Source organism: Musa acuminata, chromosome BXJ2-4 (genome assembly GCF_036884655.1).
Source record: "Musa acuminata AAA Group cultivar baxijiao chromosome BXJ2-4, Cavendish_Baxijiao_AAA, whole genome shotgun sequence".
In the NCBI taxonomy this organism is placed as follows: Eukaryota; Viridiplantae; Streptophyta; class Magnoliopsida; order Zingiberales; family Musaceae; genus Musa; species Musa acuminata.
The window spans coordinates 22,359,796-22,383,978 of record NC_088341.1 but is presented as its reverse complement, the minus strand read 5'-3'; positions in this window follow the sequence as shown (position 1 = coordinate 22,383,978).

The following is a 24,183-nucleotide window of genomic DNA, read 5'->3' as shown; positions in this document are numbered from 1 at the left end:
CAAGATCTTCGGAGGGGTCAAGGTCGGGAGCCCCTTCCCGACCCTGACCTATGTGTAGTAACCGGAGCCCGAGGAGCAGGCGGTCAGTCCTAGGGAGCGTCTGACTCGGAAGCTAGAGCTCAAACCTGACCCACTAGAGGCGAACGATCTTGCATATCCGGGATCGAACCAAACCGTGCTAGCTTGCTCTGCCATGGTGTAAAGGATCACTATCATATTGGTGCTAGAGGAAGGGCCCTGATGACGCAAGATCAACCTCAACCCAGTCACCTGACTGAATGCTTGAGCAACGATCGCCTTCTGACCTACTCAACCCTTAGGCTCAGGGAGCAACATCCACCTCCCCCTAAACAAGAAGCCAACATGACAACCCCGTAGTGCTACTGGAGGCTATTCATTGACCCGAGGCTATCGCCTTCGGGAATGGTTGCTGCCCAACCTTTCGTCACCGCCGAGGCATTCCTCAGCCTGACGCACTAGGCTCAGGTGCTAGCAGGGATGATGCAAACCATCGTCCCTCTCATCTCGCCCACCGAACAACTCCCGACGCACCAACTGGCGTCACAACGGGAGTTGTCGCCCCCGTGCAACTCCCACCCTCTCTTGCGCCGTTCCTAGCTCCCCGGCAGCTTGCACCAACGACTGTCACCATGTCGCCCAAACGGTAGTAGAGTTCGACTGAGCAGCGACTCAGCCCGAGGCTGATGCCTGCACACGATGCGCGGAGCCTTCGACGCCCTCGCACCGGTAGCCCCGAGCTCAACACCATATCGTCTGACTCAGTGGACTCCCTTCGGGCCCAACTACGCTCGGTGAATCGACGCTTGGATGAAGTTCAACATGAGTTCTGTAAGTCCAAGGAGGAGCTCGGAGAGGCCTCCTCGGGAGCATCGCCTTTCACACCCGAGTTTCTAGACAAGCTAGTCCCTCTAAGCTTCTGTCTCCCTATTCTCGAAGCCTATGATGGTGGCTCCGACCCAACGGAACATGTCGTCGCTTTTCGGGCCCAGATGGCCCTATACAGTACTTCAGACACCCTCATGTGCAGAGTGTTTCCCATTTCTCTTCGAGGCTTGGCTCAGATGTGGTACAACCACCTCAGACCGGCCTCGATTGCCTCTTTCAATCAACTTGCCAAAGAATTCGAGCTCAACTTCATGGCCAGTGTCTGACCAAGGCCGTTCGTGGCTCTGCTCCTCGGTCTCAATTAGAAGGACAACGAGCCACTTTCTTATTTTTTGACACGTTTTGCCATTGAAATCCAGGGGCTGCCCGATGCTCACCCTTCCCTGATAATGCAAGCATTTTTTATGGGACTCTGACCTTCCAGGTTCTTCTGGTCGCTGATCGAGCGGCCCCCTATGGCAATTCCCGAAATGCTTCAATGAGCTAACCAATATGTTGCCGCCGAAGCATTGGTGGCAGGAAAATGAGAGGAGAACAAAAGACAACGACCAGAACCGACCCGAGGGAAGCTCCCGACGTCGCCAAGAAGGAGAATTGACCAACCCGACGAGACACTCCCAAGGCTCCCGCCTTTGAACACCTCCAGGATCGAGATATTCCTACAAATCAGGGAGAGAGGACTCCTAAGAGCCCCAAACCTGATGAAGGCACCCCGTGTGCTCAGGGACCGTTCGAAGTACTACCGGTTTCATCGTGATCATGGCCACGACACCGAGGAATGTCGTGACCTCAAGAACCAAATTGAAGAGCTCAGATGATGGGGGCACCTAGGGCACTACATTAGAAGGCCACATGAAACGTCTTCCCGCCCCTTTGGGCCGGTCGAAAAGCAGATTGATATGATCAGCGGTAGTTCGGCAACCGGGGGAGATAGCATGGCAGGACGGAAAGCATATGCCCGAGCAATCGTAGAGAAGTGCCCGAGGCAACCCCAAGCACTCGAGATCACCTTCCCAGCAAGAGAAACTGAGTACCCGAAGCACGATGACGCATTGGTCATCTCGGTTAGAATCGCCAATGCTCGGGTTAAAAAGATCATGGTGGACACCGAGAGCTCTATCGATATCCTATACTTCGACGCCTTCCAAAAACTCGACCTGACCAAGGAAGACCTCACCCCGAGTCATTCGACACTCACCGAATTTATGGGAGACTCCATCTCGTCCCTTAGAATGACTAGCTTACCAGTCACCCTGGGCGAGGGCCTGTAGGTCAAGACGATCATGGTAACCTTTATGGTGGTGGAACTCCCCTCGGCATACAACGCCATCCTGGGCCGCCCAACCCTCAACAAATTCAGAGTGGTCATCTCCACATATCACCGAGTGATAAAATTCCCGACGCGAGAGGGAGTCTGGGAAGCAAGAAGCGACCCTCGGGAGTCCCGACAATGCTACTTGGTGACCATCACATCCCCAAAAAGGCCAAGACACGAACACCCTATTGTGGATCCTTGGAACGATGCCAAGCCCACGCAGCGACCCGAACCAATCGAGCACACTCGGGAAGAGTCCCGTTGCACCACGATTGACTCGATAGGGTCATCAGGGTCGGGTTAGGATTACCAGAAGAGGAAAGAGAGCAGCTCGTCAACCTACTAGTCGAAAACATCGACGTCTTCGCCTGGTCACTAGCAGACATGCCCGGGATCAACCGGGCGATCGCACAACACCACTTGAATATCAGTCCCCAAGCGCGACCCATGAAGCAACGACCCAGAAAGCTGGCGTCTAACAATCAAAAGGCAGTTGACGAGGAGATAGAGCGACTCCTGGTAGCGGGGTTCATTGCATAAGCAAAATACCCACGATGGCTATCAAATGTAATCATCGTTAAAAAGCCAAATGGAAGTTGGAGGATGTACGTTAACTACACCGACCTAAATCGGGCATTCCCGAAGGACTGCTACCCACTACCAAGGATCAACCAACTGGTCAACTCAACTTCGGGGCATGAGCTCCTCACGTTCCTAGATGCATTCTCTGGATATATCCAAATCCAGATGGCCCCTGAAGACTAGGAAAATGTGACATTCATCACAATCCATGGAGTGTACTTCTACAAAGTCATACCGCTCGGTCTGAAGAACGCAAGGGCAACTTACCAAAGGATGATGAACAAGACATTCGCCCACCAAATCGACAGGAACATGGAAGTATACATCGACGACATGATCGTCAAAAGCAAATTTGCCCGGACCTACCTTGCAGATCTCGCCGAGACATTCAGGACGTTGCGAAAGTGTGGCATGCACCTAAACCCCGCTAAAATGCATTTTTAGGGTTAGCTCGGGAAAGTTCCTCGGATTCATAATCCACCAAAGAGGAATTGACGTCAACCCGGAAAAGGTTCAAGCTATCATTAACATGGAACCCCCTCGGTCGGTAAAAGAAGTCCAACGTCTAGCAAGGAGGCTCGCCTCCCTGGCTCGGTTCCTATCTCGGTCTGGAGACAAGTGCCTCCCCTTTTTCCGAATCCTAAAAAACCCAAAGGACTTTGAATGGACCTCGGAGTGTCAAGAGGCCTTTGGCCAGCTGAAGGAGCTCCTGGCGTGCCTACCCCGGCTAGCTATAAGCCACTCAGCCTCCACCTCATAGCCTCCGAGCATTCCGTCAGTTCCATCCTGAGCCAAGACAATTTTGGAGTACAACAATCGATCCACTATCTGAGCCACATCCTTAGCGGGCTAGAGGTAAGATATCAACCGGTGGAAAGACTAGCCTTAGCACTCGTAGAGACGGCAAGAAAGTTAAGGCCCTACTTCCAGGCCCACCCTAACAAAATAATAACCGACCAACCGCTGAGGCAAATATTGTCCAAGTTTGATGTGTCCGACGAATGCTCAAGTGGTTGGTCGAGCTCAGGAAGTTCAATGTGCAATGTGTCCCGAGAATAGCCATCAAGGCTCAAGCCGTAGCCGACTTCATCTCAGAATTAACCCCCTCGGGCAACAATAGCAACAAGCACACCGAGCAATGGTAGAACTTGCATGTCGACGGCTCGGCGAATGCAAAGGGAGGCAGGGTCGGTCTTGCCCTTGAAAGCCCAGATGGTCGTGTTAGGATCGGAGCGGCACTAAGAGGGGGGGGGGGGGGGGGGGGTGAATTAGTGCAGCGGATTAAAACTTTCGTTTCGACAAATCTTTTGATACGATAATAACCGAACTTGAAAAGATTAACTCGAACGCGTGTTTGTAAAGGTATGCAGCAAAGGTAATGAGGAAATAAAGCATGTAAGAAGGTTTGCAGTAATGTAAATAGCAATAATGAAATGCAAACCAGAGATCACGCCGATTTTAAAGTGGTTCGGTCAAATGACCTACATCCACTTGCGAGGCCCTCTTCGATGAGGCTCCCACCTTCCACTAGCAAATCTCTTGAAGGGGAAGAGAAAATACCCCTCTTACAACTTTTTACAAGCGATTCATACTCTTACAAATTTTCAGCAAGAAAGAAGGAGGTGAACACTTTAGCAAATTGAAAACATGACTTGCTAAGACTTTTCTAAGGCCTTTCTCTCAATCAATTGCTTCTCAAAAAGTTGTAATCTCAACTGAGATTTGAGGGGTATTTATAGGCCTCAAGAGGATTCAAATTTGGGCTCCAAAATTTGAATTCTCTTTGGTTCCCGATGCTGGCGGTGCCACCGCCTGTCAGTGTCTGACACTGACAGTGGACTGGCGGTGCCACCGCCTAGCCAAGCGGTGCCATCGCCTAGCCAAGCGGTGCCATCGCCTGGCTCTCGGGTGCTAGGCGGTGCCACCGCTTGGCTCTCGGGTGCTGGGCGGTGCCATCGCCCAGTCTAGCGGTGCCGCTGTCAGACCCTTCGGTTCACTGGTTGGGCTTTAAATTTAGCCCAAACCAAGTCTAATTTTGGACCCAGTTGGCCCCTAACCAGGATATAGGATTATCTTTTAATCTTAATCCTAATTAATATGCTAACTACAAATTTAAAGACATTTCCTAAGCTATTACAAAGTCCGCAAGTTAAGACTTCTTCCGGCGAGCTTCCGACGAACTTTCGGCGGTCTTCCGATAAACTCTCAGAAACCGTTCTGCGGACTCCCGGCAAGCTCCTAGACTTCATGATTTGATCTTGGCGAGTTCCAACAAGCTTCTTCGGCAAGCTCCGATCTTTCTCGATGAGCTCCGCAAACTTCCAACGAACTTTCCGACGAGCTTCCGAAAAACCCTTCGGCAAGCTCCCTTACTCATTCTCGACTAGTTCCGGCAGCATTCCCGACGAACCTTTGGACTTCCGTCGAACTCTCGAACTTGCAATAAATCCTTCGTGCTTGACTTCGACACTTTGTTTCGCTTTATGTCTTCGTCGTTATCGTAGTTAATCCTACACACACAAGCCAAAACTCTACTTCGATCTAGACAATTATTACAACACGAATTGACATTTTGTTGCCCGGCACGTCATTGGTTGACGCTTCATCCGATTCTTCAGTGCATCATCCTCTCTTGCGGCTTGTTGCCCAATGGGCGGTTGACCTCCGCAACCCCGATATTCTTGGCGCAATTCTGCTCTTGGCCCGATGTCCGACGTCCGCAGCCTTCTGCCATCCAATATCCTAACGTGATCTCCTCCGGCGCAACGTCAATTCCTCCTGCGTTAACTTTCTAATCCTAATCGAGTAGACCTGCATCACTCAAAATGCAGTTAAACATCTAAACACAATAAATTAGTTTCATCATCAAAATCCGAGATTCAACAATCTCCCCCTTTTTGATGATGACAACTAATTGATGACTAATGGAGTTAACCTTAACTCCCCGGAGTTTAAGCAAACTCCCCTTATCAATATGCCATTAAAAGAACACTTGGATTATCCTAAATCCAAATAACATTCATCACATGTTATGAAAAATATTTAAACCATTATGCAAATATATATAAAATATTCAATTAAATGCATGAAGTCATCAATATACTTCTCCCCCTATGTCATCAACAAAAAGGAGAAGTAGCTCTAGCTATTTTAAAAGATATTCAAGTTTTTGTAACATGAGGCTAGATTTTCATCACAACATATAAGCACAAAAGCATAGTAAGATACTTAAGTTCAATCATGGCAATTCAACACTTGCTTCTTGTGCAAGATTGCACTTTGCTTTTCTTTGCATGTTCTAACTAGCAAAAGCTTTATCCCTTTTGTTTTTGTCGAAAAGAAGGGAAGAGTACAAGCTAGCCAGCATTTGCCTTGAGCTAGCAATCTTTCTCCCCCTATGTCATTGCCGAAAAGAAGGAGAGGAACCAATGATTTAGACTGTTACATAAATTATGAATTTGCATCAATCAATATTTCAATCATCACATGATATATACAAGACAAAAATGCAAAGAAATCATGTCATGAAAGGCATCAATTGTTAAACATGATATGATAATAGTCTCAAAAATTTCAATTTGCGATACATGTGATACATTGCGATACTAAAAAATTTAATGCGATGCTTTTAAGGATATCAACCTATTTTTTATACAAAGCATGGCAAGAGCAATTTTGTTGCAGGTTTTTGAAGTTTTGCACTTTTTGCTTCTTTCAATAGGTAAGATCTTTCTTCTCTTTTTGAGAAGCGCAAGTTTACAAGTTTTACTTCCTTAGCATGCTAGGAAGTTTACTTTTATTTTCAATGCACAAGCTAGCAAAATCTTCTCCCCCTTTATCAAAGTCAAAAAGAAAGGGAGGACTCAATGGCTAAAAATTTCAACCATTCAACACGCTAAATATACAAAGTGTTAGGATCGAGAGCACTAAGAGGGGGGGGGGGGGGGGGGGTGAATTAGTGCAGCGGAAATCTTTCAGCGATTAAAAATGAAAGCTGCGTTCGTTCGATAAAAACTATTTAGATGCAAAAGCCGATTCTAAGATTACTTATGATTAAGTGCAGTTTACGTCTAAACACAGTTTGCGTCTAAACGCAATTTGTGTCTAAATGCAGATTGCGTCTAAGCGCAGTTTGCATCTAAGCGCAGTTTGCGTCTAAGCGCATATTGCGTCTAAGCGAAGTTTGCATCTAAACACAGTTTGCGTCTAAGCGCAGTTTACGTCAAAGCTCAGATTGCGTCTAAGCGCAGTTTGCAGTTATAAATGGAATCAAAACGTAAACGTAAACTGCAAAGAAACTCGTACGTAAAAGCGTAGAAGACAGTTTGCAGTTATAAATCAAAACGTAAACGTAAATCGCAAGGAAACTCGTTCGTAAAAGCGCAGAAGATAGTTTGCAGTTATAAGTAGAATCAAAACGTAAATGTAAACTGCAATGTAAAGATCGTATGAAAACACCGATTTACGTCTGAATGCAGATTCGAAAAGATCAGAACTTAGAAACTTTTTTGTAAAAGCGCAGAGAGCAGTAGCTATGTAGGAGGTTTGCAGTAATGATAACATGCACAAAATAAAAGCAAACCAGAGATTTAGAGTGGTTCGGTCAGTCTTGACCTACTCCACTTTTGGCTTCCTCCACCGACGAGGTCACCGACGTCAACTAGAGGCCTTCCTTCAATAGGCGAAGGCCAACTGCCCTTTTACAGTTTCACTCCTTTTGACGGGCTCAGGAGACAACCCTTATAGAACCTTTCTCTCCTCTCTTTACAACTCAAGACTTGAAGAACAGAAAGAGGAGAACTTTTGGACTTTACACAAATTTTAGCTCTTAGAATCACAGAAAAGATCAAGAATTCGGTGTAGGTCTGTATCTTTTCAGTGCTGAATGGGTGGGGTATTTATAAGCCCCAACCCAGTTCAAATTTGGAGCTCAAAACGATCAAATCCCGGAATTCCGGGATCACACGGTTGCACCTCCTGACTGGAGAGGTTGCACCGCCTGGCAGAGCTCGAAGACTGAGCCTCTGGGCGGTGCCACCTCTGTCAGGGGCGGTTGCACCTCTCTGCCAGAGCTCGAAGACCGAGCTCAGGCGGTTGCACCGCCTGACTGGAGAGGTTGCACCGCCTGGCAGAGCTCGAAACTTGAGCTTTGGCGGTGCTACCTCCTGATAGAGGAGGTTGCACCGCCCAGTCTCGCTCGGAGACTGAGCCCTGGGCGGTTGCACCTCTTGGCTGGGGCGGTTGCACCGCTTAGTCTCGCTGGGAGACATAGCCTGGGCGGTGCTACCTCCCTGCCTGGGCGGTTGCACCTCCCACAGCAACCTGGGTCCGAATGGGTTGAACCATTCGACCCAATTTGAGTTCTTCAGGGGCCCAATTGCCCCAGGATTAAGCTAATGGGATCACCTCCCATTTCTAACTTAATCAAAGTGCTAACTACGATTATTTCCTAAGACATATTCTGCAGCTTGCTTCGGTGCGTCACTCGCTTCTTCCGGCGAGTTTCCGACGAACTTCCGTCGATCATCCGATGAACCCTCGGTGATGCTCCTGCGGACTTCCGGCAAACTCCTGGACTGCGACGATCCACTTGGCAAGTTCCGACGAGCTCCTTTGGCAAGCTTCTGGACTTCTCGGATTTGTTCCTGCAGAACCTCCGACGACTGTCCGAACTTCCGTCGAGCTCTCGAACTCCCAACGTGATCATTGTCATGACTCCGACGCAACTCCTGCTGCATGTCTTACTTTCATTGTAGTTAATCCTGCACACTTATCTCAACACATACATTAGACAACAAATGACAATTGACTTCATCATCAAAATCCGAGATTCAACAATCTCCCCCTTTTTGATGATGATAATCAATTGATAATGGAGTTAACTTTAACTCCCCCTGTCTATATGCCATACTTCTTGAATTTAAAAACTTTATAAATTCAAGAGACATATTCCCATCATGATTCCTATCATAATGTATCTCTTTGAAGATGATGTCAAGGCTTGACATACATTTTCAAATATAACAAGTTTGAATGATGGTTATTGTAGCAATTCATCATATTGTAAGATATCGACATGTAAATCTGTGAAGCAAGATTTTGATATCATTACATGATGTACACATTTCGAATATTTTAGCAAGTGTAGCATTGCATCACATGGTAAGATATCAGTTCGTACGATGCAAATTTTTGTTTGATATCTTGATACAAGGCAGGGCATATGGCAATCATATATTTCTTGGTGATGCAAATATGGCCTAATCATAGCATCAGTGATAGCAACCATATCAACATCAGTAATAGCAACCATATCAATTCATATTTTTCTACCCCTTTGTCATCAACAAAAAGCATGGTAGCATTAAAAAGCATGGTAGATATGATTCCAGCAGGTTATCAAGCACATAAAGGAAGGCATAACACATATAATGCTTTGAATATCTCTTCTCCTTGTTATGTTATAGTTCGTTGCTTGAAGGAGGAAACTCATTTTTCAAAAAGTTTTCATAAGAGTGTACATGAAAATCCTATTTTTAGCATTCAAACCGAAAATAAGATGAACTTCTTACATGCATTCGGATATGAGTAAGCTACTGATTTTCAAAAACATTTGTCACATAATTTCCAACATGTTATTTGATCAAGTGATACCAAGGCATGTAATAGTAATCAATAACGTCCGAAAAATAATTTTAACTAGTTTAAGTATTCGGACACATCAACATTCCTAATTCTCTTCTTATGAAATCAAATTGTTCTTCACTTAAAGGTTTTGTAAAGATATCAGCTAGTTGATGTTTCATATCAATGTCATATTGCTGACTTATCAAATACATTGGTATGTCACTTTATATTTATCAAGGCATAAGGTTTTCAAAACATTTAGTTTCAATGTAAAATCCGAGATAAACAACAAGAGATGTTTGTAACTTTGCATATGCTTACAGATCAAGGTAAAGAGTAACATATGGAGTTTGCAACATATCAGGTAACCATATCAAAGACAAAGTCCTTCATGATGAGTAACATAAGGAGTTTTCAACATGCCATATCAAAGACAAAGTCCATGAGGAGTTTATAACAACAACGGATGATTGTGTTCATACAAGTTCATTCATGAGGTGGAAGGTTAAAGTGCCTAAATAAAGAGTCAAATTGTCGATGAATTTGCTGCAGCTCAGTTAGGATTTGATCTTGTCGAAGTTCAAGCCGTTCTTGTCTTTGTTCGAATCGGTCCATCCGAATCCCAATATCTTCGACATATGATGTGTGTGTTTGCTCAAACGAATGTGTTTCCTCAAAGGGACAGATCGGAGGAGATTGGGTACCCCTAAAGACTGGTGTTTCCGGTTCTGGTTCAGGTTTAGTGGGATCAGTTCTTCTTGGCATTCTAACCCAGTTGCCGTTTCTATAAAAACATCTTAATCGGTGAAGTAGATTTTTATTAATTATGCTGAATCTATCTACTTTTATTACTTCTTCTTCCGGTGGTATTAGAATATCATAGGCTTTCATTATTCTAGTTATTATACCACCATATGGGAGCATCATGTCTTTCTTAGATAGTTCCAACATGTTTTGTTGGATAAGATAACCAAGACAGATGTCATTTCCTTTCATGATCATATGCATAGTTCCTAGTTCTAATTGGCTTACTTCATCATGATGATATTGTTTAGGAAGAATGATGCTAGTTAGGATGTGATGAAGTACCTTAGTGTTTAGAGGCAGTAAATGTTCATAACTTTTAGGAACAAATTCTAAGTTCGGATTGGCAAAAATTGTTTGTAGGGCTTCAACGTATGTTGTTCCAACATTTTCATCATCCCATGATCCTCTAAAGTAAAGTTCTCTACTTTTCATGGGAATGCCTATCATGTCGCAAATGAATCTATCCGTAATTGAAATATGTTGTCCTAAGAGATAGGTGGACATCCTTTCTTCTTCATCTACTAGTATGTTGTTGTAAAACAATCTTACTAGTCTTGGATTGATGGGTTCATTAATTTGTAAGATAGGGAGTAGATCTAAGTTTGCAAACTACTGGATTGTCTCTAAGTCTCTTAGCTCACTTAAATCTACGTATTTTCCCTTGTTGACATTCCTAAGTTCAAAAGAGGAAAATTTTTCAGCATGGTATTTTGAATCGAAAAGGGTGGAATCAAAGTCTTCTACTAATCTCCTCTTTCCTTTGTCCCTTAAGGATCTTCTAGATCCCATAACTACTGCTGTTTAGAATAATAGTGATGAGCAAAAGTAAATGAATCAAGAAACAGAGTTTAAGGGCTTCTTAGAGAGTACCTTAATGAGATCTTCAAGAGAGGGATCTTCAAGAGAGGGAAGGAATGTTGATGCTTTGCTTTGAAATGAAGAGTATTTGGGATGCTAAGATGGGGGAAATGGGGATGGAGGAGGCTTAGGAGAGTAGAGGAGGGAAGGAAATGAGTTGGGGTCAGTTTCACCGCTGGCCCTAGCTTGAGTTATAAAGGGGGCAGAGTTGCGGGCGGTTGCACCTCTGGCTGGAGCGGTGCAACCGCTTGCAACACGTGACAGCTGGAGGTGCTACCTCTAGCTGGGGCGGTGCCACCGCCTGGTGAACACTTGTTCTGAGGAGAGTTTTCATTCCCAGTAATCAACTTTACTTACGTAATTACGTAAGAATTTTCATTTTAAGACAGGGACTTTGGCACGATCAAGGTAGATTTTTAATGTGCACATTCTCAATGTCGTACACATGTTTGTGATAGTTTCTTCAAGTTGATTAGTCTTGCAAGTTCATGACAGAGTTAGTTATTTCATGATACGAGTTAAATTAGAAGGTTATGAAAGGATGAAATTGATGGGTTCGAAAATCCAGGGATATATGAATTTGGGAATCATACGTTTCTAATTTTTGAAAAGTTAAACAGGATTGTATCTAGGTCGCATTTGTGATTTTACCCTTGTTGTTGTTTTCGAAGGTGACATAGCCTTCGTCTTTGCTAGCGAGCTTAGAGAATTGAGATGGAACTCCGGTCAAATGCCTTGAGCATCCACTATCAAGGTACCATCTCTTGCTCCTAGCTTGCGATGGTGTGGGTTTCTACAAGAAAGGATGATTTTTAGGTATCCATTTGCTTTTGGGTGCCTCAAAGATAGATCTACATTGTTTATCATGTTGCATAGAGTTTATCATGGTTCCTTTAGGAACCCAAATCAATTTGTTTGGACTAATTTTCTTGAATGGACAATAATGCGTCCTATGTCCAATTTTGCAACAAAAGTTACATTTTGCTTGGTGTTGAATATGTAAGATGGGGCCTTTTATAAAGGTGGTTGGATTTAGGTGAGGACTTCTCACAAATCCAATTCCACTTCTTTTTGGAACGTGACCCTTGTTTGCAAGGATCATGTTCAATGACTTGCTACCAACCTCGAATTTCTTCAAGGTGTCCTTAAGTAGCAGGTTTTCTTTTTGGAGAGTTTCTAGATCATGACATTTGATGCATGAATTTAAACTATCATGATATTCAATTTTTAACTTATCAAAATCACAAGTAAGACTATCATGCTCCTTTTTCAGCAATTTATATTTTCTATTAATAATCTTGCATTCATCAAATAAGTCATGGAAGGCATTTAATAATTCATCGAAAGATAAATCAGCATCTAATAAATTCGTTACCTCCTCTCCGATGGCCATTAAGGCGTAATGAGCAACTTGCTCGGTGTTGGACTCCTCTTCTTCAAACGCGCTCGAATCATCCCATGTTGCTTTGAGCGCCTTCTTTTTTGTTGTTCTCTTTTTGGCTTGGGGACAATCACTCTTGTAGTGTCCCGGCTTTTTGCACTCATAGCAAATAACTTGGTCTTTCTTGGGTTCAAGTTTACTTTTAGTGTCATTCTTAAACTTGTTTCTTTTAATGAATTTTTTAAATTTTCTTGTTAGAAGTGCCAAGTCATCATCACAGTCCTCATCACTTGAGTTTTCTTTCAAGTGATCTTCCAAAGTTCTAAGTGCCATATCCTTCCTGTTCTTTGGAAGGATGTCTTCTTGCTCTTCATGAGCTTTGCAAGTCATCTCGTAGGTCATTAATGACCCGATTAGTTCTTCAAGAGGGAAGTTATTTAGATCTTTTGCCTCTTGAATAGCAGTGACTTTAGGATCCCAACTCTTAGGAAGGGATCTTAGAATCTTATTTACGAGCTCAAAATCCGAAAAACTTTTTTCGAGTCCTTTTAGACCGTTGACAACATCCGTGAAACGGGTAAACATGTCGCCAATAGTCTCACTCGGTTTCATCCGAAAAAGTTCGAAAGAGTGTAACAAAAGATTGATTTTTGACTTTTTCACTCTACTTGTGCCTTCATGAGTCACTTCGAGTGTGTGCCAAATATCAAATGCAGTTTCACAAATCGAAACACGATTAAATTCGTTTTTATCAAGTGCGCAAAATAAGGCATTCATAGCCTTTGCATTAAGAGCGAAAGCCTTCTTCTCCGAATCATTCCAATCGATCATTGGAAGAGAAGACTTTAAAAAACCATTCTCGACAAGATTCCAGATTTCAACGTCCATAGAAATAAGAAAGATCCTCATTCGGGTCTTCCAATAGGTGTAGTCCGTCATATTAAACATGGGTGGACGTGTAATGGAATGGCCCTCTTGGTTTCCGGCGTAAGCCATCTCTCTTGGGTTTTAATCCGTTTGAGAGTTAACCGGGCTCTGATACCAATTGTTAGGATCGAGAGCACTAAGAGGGGGGGGTGAATTAGTGCAGCAGAAATCTTTCAGCGATTAAAAACGAAAGCTGCATTCGTTCGATAAAAACTATTTTGATGCAAAAGGCGATTCTAAGATTACTTATGATTAAGTGCAGTTTACGTCTAAACACAGTTTACATCTAAACGCAGTTTGCGTCTAAATGCAGATTGCGTCTAAGCTCAGATTGCGTCTAAGCGCAGTTTGCGTCTAAGCGCAGTTTGCGTCTAAGTGCAGATTGCGTCTAAGCGTAGTTTACGTCTAAGCTCAGATTGCGTCTAAGCGCAGTTTGTAGTTATAAATGGAATCAAAACGTAGACGTAAACTGCAAAGAAACTCGTACGTAAAAGCGCAGAAGACAGTTTGCAGTTATAAATCAAAACGTAAACGTAAACCGCAAGGAAACTCGTTCGTAAAAACGCAGAAGACAGTTTGCAGTTATACGTAGAATCAAAACGTAAATGTAAGCTGCAATGTAAAGATCGTATGAAAACAATGATTTACGTCTGAATGCAGATTCGGAAAGATCAGAACTTAGAAACTTTTTCGTAAAAGCGCAGAGAGCAGTAGCTATGTAGGAGGTTTGCATTAATGATAACGTGCTCAAAATAAAAGCAAACCAGAGATTTAGAGTGGTTCGGTCAGTCTTGACCTACTCCACTTTTGGCTTCCTCCACAGACGAGGTCACCGACGTCAACTAGAGGCCTTCCTTCAATAGGCGAAGGCCAACTGCCCTTTTACAGTTTCACTCCTTTTGACGGGCTCAGGAGACAACCCTTACAGAACCTTTCTCTCCTCTCTTTACAAATCAAGACTTGAAGAACAGAAAGAGGAGAACTTTTGGACTTTACACAAATTTGAGTTCTTAGAATCACAGAAAAGATCAAGAATTCGGTGTAGGTCTGTATCTTTTCAGTGCTGAATGGGTGGGGTATTTATAAGCCCCAACCCAGTTCAAATTTGGAGCTCAAAACGATCAAATCCTGGAATTCCGGGATCAGGCGGTTGCACCTCCTGACTGGAGAGGTTGCACCGCCTGGCAGAGCTCGAAGATTGAGCCTCTGGGTGCCACCTCTGTCAGGGGTGGTTGCACCTCTCTGCCAGAGCTCGAAGACCGAGCTCAGGCGGTTGCACCGCCTGACAGAGCTCGAAACTTGAGCTCTAGCGGTGCTACTGTTGAATCTCGGATTTTGATGATGAAGTCAATTGTCATTTGTTGTCTAATCTATGTGTTGAGATAAGTGTGCAGGATTAACTACGATGAAAGATAGACAAGCAGCAGGAGTTGCGCCGGAGTCAAGTTCATGATCATGTTGGGAGTTCGAGAGTTCGACGGAAGTTCGGACGGTCGTCGGAGGTTCTGCGAGAACAGATCTGAGAAGTCCAGAAGCTTGCCAAGCGAAGCTCGTCGGAACTTGCCAAGTGGATCGTTGCAAAGTCCAGGAGTTTGCCGGAAGTCCGCAGGAGCATCACCGAGGGTTCATCGGATGATCGACGGAAGTTCGCCGGAAACTCGCCGGAAGGAGCGATTGACGCACCGAAGCAAAGCTGCAGAAGTTGTCTTAGATTTAATCGTAGTTAGCATGTTGATTAAGTTGGAAAATGGGAGGTGATCCCATTGGCTTAATCTTGGGGCAATTGGGCCCCTGAAAGACTGAAATTGGGCCGAATGGAATGAACCATTCGGACCCTGATTGCACCAGGAGGTGCAACCGCCCAGGCCAGGAGGTGGCACCGCCTGGGCTAGGCCTTCCAGCGAGACTGGGCGGTGCAACCTCCCCAGCAGAGAGGTGGCACCGCCTGAGCTCAGTCTTCGAGCTAGACTGGGCGGTGCAACCTCCCTGACAGAGAGGTGGCACCGCCTGAGCTCAGTCTTCGAGCAAGACTGGGCGGTGCAACCTCCCTGGCAGAGAGGTGGCACCGCCTGAGCTCGGTCTTCGAGCTCTGCCAGGCGGTGCAACCTCTCCAGTCAAGAAGTGCAACCGCCTGATCCCAGAATTCCGGGATTTGATTGTTTTGAGCTCCAAATTTGAATTGGGTTGGGGCCTATAAATTCCCCACCCATTCAGCACTGAAGAGATACAGACCTACACCGAAATCTTGATCTTTTCTGTGATTCTAAGAGCTCAAAAGTGTTGTAAAGCCTTTAAGTCTCCTCCTTCTGTTCTTCAAGTTTTCAGTTGTAAAGTGAGGAGAGAAAGGTCTGTAAAGGTTGTCTCTTGAGCCTATCAAAAGGAGAGAAACTGTAAAAGGGAAGTTTGGCCTTCGCCTATTGAAGGAAGGCCCCTAGTTGACGTCGGCGACCTCGTCGGTGGAGGAAGCCAAAAGTGGAGTAGGTCAAGGCTGACCGAACCACTCTAAATCTCTGGTTTGCGTTTATTTTTGAGCACTTTATCATTACTGCAAACCTCCTTCATTACTACTACTCTTTGCGCTTTCACGAACAAGTTCTAAGTGCTGTTCTTCCGAATCTGCATTCAGACGTAAATTCGTATTTTCGTACATTACAGTTTACGTTTACGTTTGATTCTGCAGAACTGTCTTCCGTGCTTTTACGAACGAGTTTCTTTGCAGTTTACACTTACATTTTGATCCTATTGATAACTGCAAACTATCCTCTACAATTTTACGAACGAGTTTCAACATTTAGACGTAAAACTGCATTTAGACGTAAATCGGCTTTCCTCGCACAATCATCAGATCTCAGTTCACGTTTACGTCTTGATTTCAACTGCATACTGCCTTCTGCGAGTATACAAACGAGTTTCAAAGTTCAGACGTAAATCTGCGTTTAAGACGTAAATCTGCGTTTAGACGTAAATCTGCGTCTAGACGTAAATCTGCGTTTAGACGTAAATCTGTTTTTAGCAGATTACTTTTTGAGCTGTACAACAGCAGCACATTGTCTTTATACTTCTGCTTAAACTGCTCCTAGACGCAAACTGTGTTTAGACGCAATCTGCGCTTAGACGCAATCTGCGTTTAGACGCAATCTGCGCTTAGACGCAATCTGCGCTAAGACGCAAACTGCGCTTAGACGCAATCTGAGTTTAGACGCAATCTGCATTTAGACGCAAACTGCGTTTAGACGCTAACTGTGTTTAAACGTAAACTACACTTAATCATAAGTAATCTTAGAATCGGCTTTTGCATCAAAATAGTCTTTATCGAACGAACGCAGCTTTTGTTTTTTAATCGCTGAAAAATATCCGCTGCACTAATTCACCCCCCCCCTCTTAGTGCTCTCGATCCTAACAATTAGTATCAGAGCCCGGTTAACTCTCAAAAGGATTAAAACCCAAGAGAGATGGCTTACGCCGGAAACCAAGAGGGCCATTCCATTACACGTCCACCCATGTTTAATGGGACGGACTACACCTATTGGAAGACCCGAATGAGAATCTTTCTTATTTCTATGGACATTGATCTTTGGAATCTTGTCGAGAATGATTTTTCAAAGTTTTCTCTTCCAATGATCGATTGGAATGATTTGGAGAAGAAGGCTTTCGCTCTTAATGCAAAGGCTATGAATGCCTTATTTTGTGCACTTGATAAAAACGAGTTTAACCGTGTTTCAACTTGTGAAACTGCGTTTGATATTTGGCACACGCTCGAAGTGACCCATGAGGGCACAAGTAGAGTAAAAGAGTCAAAAATCAATTTGCTGTTACATTCTTTCAAACTTTTTCGGATGAAACCGAGTGAAACCATTGGCGACATGTTTACCCGTTTCATGGATGTCGTCAACGGTCTAAAAGGACTCGGAAAGAGCTTTTCGGATTTTGAGCTTGTTAATAAGATACTAAGATCCCTTCCTAAGAGTTGGGATCCTAAAGTCACCGCTATTCAAGAGGCAAAAGATCTGCGAAATTTCCCTCTTGAAGAACTAATCGGGTCATTAATGACCTACGAAATGACTTGTAAAGCTCATGAAGAGCAAGAAGACATCCTTCCAAAGAACAGGAAGGATATGGCACTCAAAACTTCAGAATGCCACTTGAGAGAAAACTCAAGTGATGAGGACTGTGATGATGACTTGGCACTTCTAACAAGAAAGTTTAAAAAGTTCTTTAAAAGAAACAAGTTTAAGAATGATGCAAAAAATAAACTTGAACCCAAAAAGGACCAAGTAATCTGCTATGAATGCAAAAAGCCGAGACACTACAAGAGTGATTGTCCCCAAGTCAAGAAAAGAACAACAAAGAAGAAGGCGCTCCAAGCAATATGGGATGATTCGAGCGCATCTGAGGAAGAGGAGTCCAACACCGAGCAAGTTGCTCATTACGCCTTAATGGCCATCGAAGATGAAGTAACAAATTCAATAGATGCTGATTTATCTTTCGATGAATTATTAAATGCTTTCAATGACTTATTTGACGAATGCAAGAGTATAAGTAGAAAATATAAATTGCTGAAAAAGATGCATGATAGTCTTACTTGTGAGTTTGATAAGTTAAAAGTCGAACATCATGATAGTTTAAATTCATGTATCAAATGTCATGATTTAGAAACTTTGCAAAAAGAAAACCTGCTACTCAAGGACACCTTGAAGAAATTCGAGGTTGGTAGCAAGTCATTAAACATGATCCTTGCAAACAAGGGTCACATTCCAAAAAGGAGCGGAATTGGATTTGTGAGAAGTCCTCACCAAAATCCAACCACCTTCATAAAAGGCTCCATCTTACATGTTCAACACCAAACCAAGTGCAACTTTTGTTGCAAATCTGGACACAAGACACATTGTTGTCCATTCAAGAAAATAAGTCCAAACAAATTAATCTGGGTTCCTAAAGGAACCATGACAAATTCTATGCAACATGATAAGAAATGTAGATCTATTTATGAGGCACCCAAAAGCAAATGGGTTCCTAAAGATCATCCCTTCCTATAAAAACATTAAAATTTTAGGCCGGAGCAAGAAATAATATTCTGCTCCTTGACTCTCGATGGTCAGAAACCAAGAATCAAAAAGGAACTCGCAACGCTTAAGTAACAAGTGGAAGTTATGAAATCACAAATATGATTTGGATACAACCTTATTAGAAACATATGATATCCAAATTCACATACCCCCTTGATCTTCAAAACCCGTTAACACTATCATCTACGAATTAATTCTTGTATCATGAAGAAACTAAATATGTCATGATCTTAAAAGGGATACCAAACAAACTATCAACATACGTATGCACGTTAAAAGATCTATCTTGATCGTACAAGAGCTTCTTCCTTAAATAAAAACTCATACGAAATCATGTAACAAACATTAATTGCTCTGAAACTCTCCTCAAGGCAAAGGCTCCCTAATCAAATCATATTAGGTGCTCACTGGCTACAGGTGGTGGCACCTCTCCAGCTGGCGGTGGCACCTCCAGCTATCACGGGTTGCCAGAGGTTGCACCGCTCCAGCCAGAGGTGCAACCGCCCACAACTCTGCCTTTTTAAACCCACACTAGGGCCGGCTATGGAACCGACCCCAACTCACTCCCATTTCCTCCTCTACTCTTCCAAGTCTCCTCCATTCCCATTTCACTCCTCTAAGCCTTCCAAATACCTCCCATTTCGGAGCAAAACATCAAGAATCCTTCCTTCTCTTGAAGATCTCACAAAGGTACTCTCTAAGAAGCTCTTAAGTTCTGTTTTGTTCTTCATTTACTCTAGCTCATCATCATCCCTCTAAACAGCAGTAGTTATGGGATCTAGAAGATCCTCAAGGGACAAGGGAAAGAGGAGATTAGTAGAAGAGTATGATTTCACTCTTTTCGATTCGAAATACCATGCTGAAAAATTTCCCTCTTTCGAACTTAGATGTATCAGTAAGGGAAAATACGTAGATCTAAATGAACTAAGAGACTTAGAGACCATCCAATGGTTTGCAAACCTAGGTCTACTTCCAATCTTGCAGATTAACGAACCCATCTATCCTAGGCTTGTTAGATTATTTTACAATAACATACAAATAGATGATGAAGGAAGGATGTCCACCTATCTTTTGGGACAACACATCTCAATCACTGATAGGTTCATTTGTGATATAATAGGGATTCCCATAAAAAGCATAGGACTCTACTTTAGAGGATCATGGGATGATGAAAGTATTGGAACATCCTATGTTGAAGCCTTAGGAACAATCTTTGCCAATCCTAACATAGCATTGGTTCCTAAAAGTTGTGAACATCTATTGCCTTTGAACACTAAGATACTTCATTATATCATGACTAGTATAATTCTTCCTAAACAATACCATCATGATGAAATAAGTCAACTAGAATTAGGAACTATGTACTCAATCATGAAGGGACATAACATCTGTCTTGGCTATCTTATTCAACAAAATATGTTAGAATTATCTAAGAAAGATATGATGCTCCCATATGGTGGTATAATCACTAGAATAATAAAAGCTTACGACATTCTAATATCACCAGAAGAAGAAGTAATGAAAGTAGATCGATTCAGCATAATAAACAAAAATCTACTTCACCGACTAAGATGTTACTATAGAAACGGTAACTGGGTTAGACTCCCTAGAAGGACTGATCACCCTCAATCTGAACCAGAACCAGAAACACCAGTATTTAGGGGTACTCAATCTCCTCCGACCCTTCCCTTTGAGGAAACACATCCAGTTGAGCAAACTCATACATCCATCGAAGAAATTGGGATTCGTATGGATCGATTCGAACAGAGACAAGAACGGATTGAACAAAGACAAGATCAAATCCTATCTGAGCTGCAGCAAATTCATAGTCAATTTGACTCCTTGTTTAGGCACTTTAATTTTCCACCTCATCAATGAACTTATTGAACACCTGTTGTTGTTGTAAACTTCTTATGATACTCACTTCTGATGTACTGGCTGTAAACATCTATTGTGGTAAAAGTTATCTCAGATTTTTATGGTATCATTACTGTTTGGTATGTGATGTATCCAAATTAAGAATGTTGTGCTTTGAAACTAAAAGTTTTGAAAATCTTGTGTTTTGATTTCATTCGAAGAGAACTAGGAATGTTGATGTGTCCGAACAGATAAATTTGTTAAAATAATTTTCTTTCGGACTATATTGTATGATCAAATCACTTGATTTCCATGATTATATGTGAAAATCTGCAACAAAATCTTGTCCGAATGCATCTTATTTATGAAATAGATTTTCTCGTACACCTTCATGAAAATTGAGTTTCTGAAATAGATTTGATGAAGTGATTCATGTGTATGTATTCCATCCTGCAAAATCTTTACATAGACAATGGATTATAACACGAAGGGGAAGAAGTATTTAAAGCAATCTATGTAAAATTCCTCTATAAGCTTGCTATTATTATTTTCTGGTATCATAGTTACTATGCTTTTTGTTGATGACAAAGGGGGAGATATATATGAATTGATAAACACTGCCATGATTAGAAATACTATGAATGATGCTATAAACACTGCTATGATTATGCCATCCTTGCATCACCAAGAGATATATGAATATGTGCTAAAGTTTGCATTATGCCCTGAGTTGATATCTTATCATGTGAAGTAAATGCAAAACTTGCTAGAATATTTCAAATGTGTGCATCATGTAATAAGTTTCACAGCTTTATATGATAAATGTTCAAACTACATGATGAATAGTTACAAACACAATCATACAAACTTATTGATGTATGTCAAACCCTGACATCATCCTTGAAGAGATACATCATGATGAGTATCATGATGGGAGTATTGATAAGTTTCACTGATCTAACTTATCAATACGTCACTTGAATTCTTAGGTCTTGAATTCAAGGTTGACTTATCTCAACTATGGCATATAGACAGGGGGAGTTAAGGATAACTCCATTATCAATTGATTGTCATCATCAAAAAGGGGGAGATTGTTGAATCTCGGATTTTGATGATGAAGTCAATTGTCATTTGTTGTCTAATCTATGTGTTGAGATAAGTGTGCAGGATTAACTACGATGAAAGATAGACAAGCAGCAGGAGTTGCGCCGGAGTCAAGTTCATGATCACGTTGGGAGTTCGAGAGTTCGACGGAAGTTCGGACGGTCGTCGGAGGTTCTGCGAGAACAGATCCGAGAAGTCCAGAAGCTTGCCAAGCGAAGCTCGTCGGAACTTGCCAAGTGGATCGTCGCAAAGTCCAAGAGTTTGCCGGAAGTCCGCAGGAGCATCACCGAGGGTTCATCGGATGATCGACGGAAGTTCGCCGGAAACTCGCCGGAAGGAGCGATTGCCGCACCGAAGCAAAGCTGCAGAAGTTGTCTTAGATTTAATCGTAGTTAGCACGTTGATTAAGTTAGAAAATGGGAGGTGATCCCATTGGCTTAATCTTGGGGCAATTGGGCCCCTGAAAGACTGAAATTGGGCCGAATGGAATGAACCATTTGGACCCTGATAGCACCAGGAGGTGCAACCACCCAGGCCAGGAGGTGGCACCGCCTGGGCTAGGCCTTCCAACGAGACTGGGCGGTGCAACCTCCCCAGCAGAGAGGTGGCACCGCCTGAGCTCAGTCTTCGAGCTAGACTGGGCGGTGCAACCTCCCTGACAGAGAGGTGGCACCGCCTGAGCTCAGTCTTCGAGCAAGATTGGGCGGTGCAACCTCCCTGGCAGAGAGGTGGCACCGCCTGAGCTCGGTCTTCGAGCTCTGCCAGGCAGTGCAACCTCTCCAGTCAAGAGGTGCAACCGCCTGATCCCAGAATTCCGGGATTTGATTGTTTTGAGCTCCAAATTTGAATTGGGTTGGGGCCTATAAATTCCCCACCCATTCAGCACTGAAGAGATACAGACCTACACCGAAATCTTGATCTTTTCTGTGATTCTAAGAGCTCAAAAGTGTTGTAAAGCCTTTAAGTCTCCTCCTTCTGTTCTTCAAGTTTTCAGTTGTAAAGTGAGGAGAGAAAGGTCTGTAACGGTTGTCTCTTGAGCCTGTCAAAAGGAGAGAAACTGTAAAAGGGAAGTTTGGCCTTCGCCTATTGAAGGAAGGCCCCTAGTTGACGTCGGCGACCTCGTCGGTGGAGGAAGCCAAAAGTGGAGTAGGTCAAGGCTGACCGAACCACTCTAAATCTCTGGTTTGCGTTTATTTTTGAGCACTTTATCATTACTGCAAACCTCCTTCATTACTACTGCTCCTTGCGCTTTCACGAACAAGTTCTAAGTGCTGTTCTTCCGAATCTGCATTCAGACGTAAATTCGTATTTTCGTACATTACAGTTTACGTTTACGTTTGATTCTGCAGAACTGTCTTCCGTGCTTTTACGAACGAGTTTCTTTGCAGTTTACACTTACATTTTGATCCTATTGATAACTGCAAACTATCCTCTACAATTTTACGAACGAGTTTCAACATTTAGACGTAAAACTGCATTTAGACGTAAATCGGCTTTCCTCGCACAATCATCAGATCTCAGTTCACGTTTACGTCTTGATTTCAACTGCATACTGCCTTCTGCGAGTATACAAACGAGTTTCAAAGTTTAGACGTAAATCTGCGTTTAAGACGTAAATCTGCGTTTAGACGTAAATCTGCGTCTAGACGTAAATCTGCGTTTAGACGTAAATCTGTTTTTAGCAGATTACTTTTTGAGCTGTACAACAGCAGCACATTGTCTTTATACTTCTGCTTAAACTGCTCCTAGACGCAAACTGTGTTTAGACGCAATCTGCGCTTAGACGCAATCTGCGTTTAGACGCAATCTGCGCTTAGACGCAATCTGCGCTAAGACGCAAACTGCGCTTAGACGCAATCTGAGTTTAGACGCAATCTGCATTTAGACGCAAACTGCGTTTAGACGCTAACTGTGTTTAAACGTAAACTACACTTAATCATAAGTAATCTTAGAATCGGCTTTTGCATCAAAATAGTCTTTATCGAACGAACGCAGCTTTTGTTTTTTAATCGCTGAAAAATATCCGCTGCACTAATTCACCCCCCCCCCTCTTAGTGCTCTCGATCCTAACAGCTACCTCATGACAGAGGAGGTTGCACCGCCCAGTCTTGCTCGGAGACTGAGCCCTGGGCGGTTGCACCTCTTGGCTGGGGCGGTTGCACCGCCCAGTCTCGCTGGTAGACATAGCCTGGGCGGTGCTACCTCCCTGCCTGGGCGGTTGCACCTCCCACAGCAACCTGGGTCCGAATGGGTTGAACCATTCGACCCAATTTGAGTTCTTCAGGGGCCCAATTGCCCTAGGATTAAGCTAATGGGATCACCTCCCATTTCTAACTTAATCAAAGTGCTAACTACGATTATTTCCTAAGACATATTCTGCAGCTTGCTTCGGTGCGTCACTCGCTTCTTCCGGCGAGTTTCCGGCGAACTTCCGTCGATCATCCGATAAACCCTCGGTGATGCTCTTGCGGACTTCCGGCAAACTCCTGGACTGCGACGATCCACTTGGCAAGTTCCGACGAGCTCCTTTGGCAAGCTTCTGGACTTCTCGGATTTGTTCCCGCAGAACCTCCGACGACTGTCCGAACTTCCGTCGAGCTCTCGAACTACCAACGTGATCATTGTCATGACTCCGGCGCAACTCCTGCTGCATGTCTTACTTTCGTTGTAGTTAATCCTGCACACTTATCTCAACACATACATTAGACAACAAATGACAATTGACTTCATCATCAAAATCTGAGATTCAACAA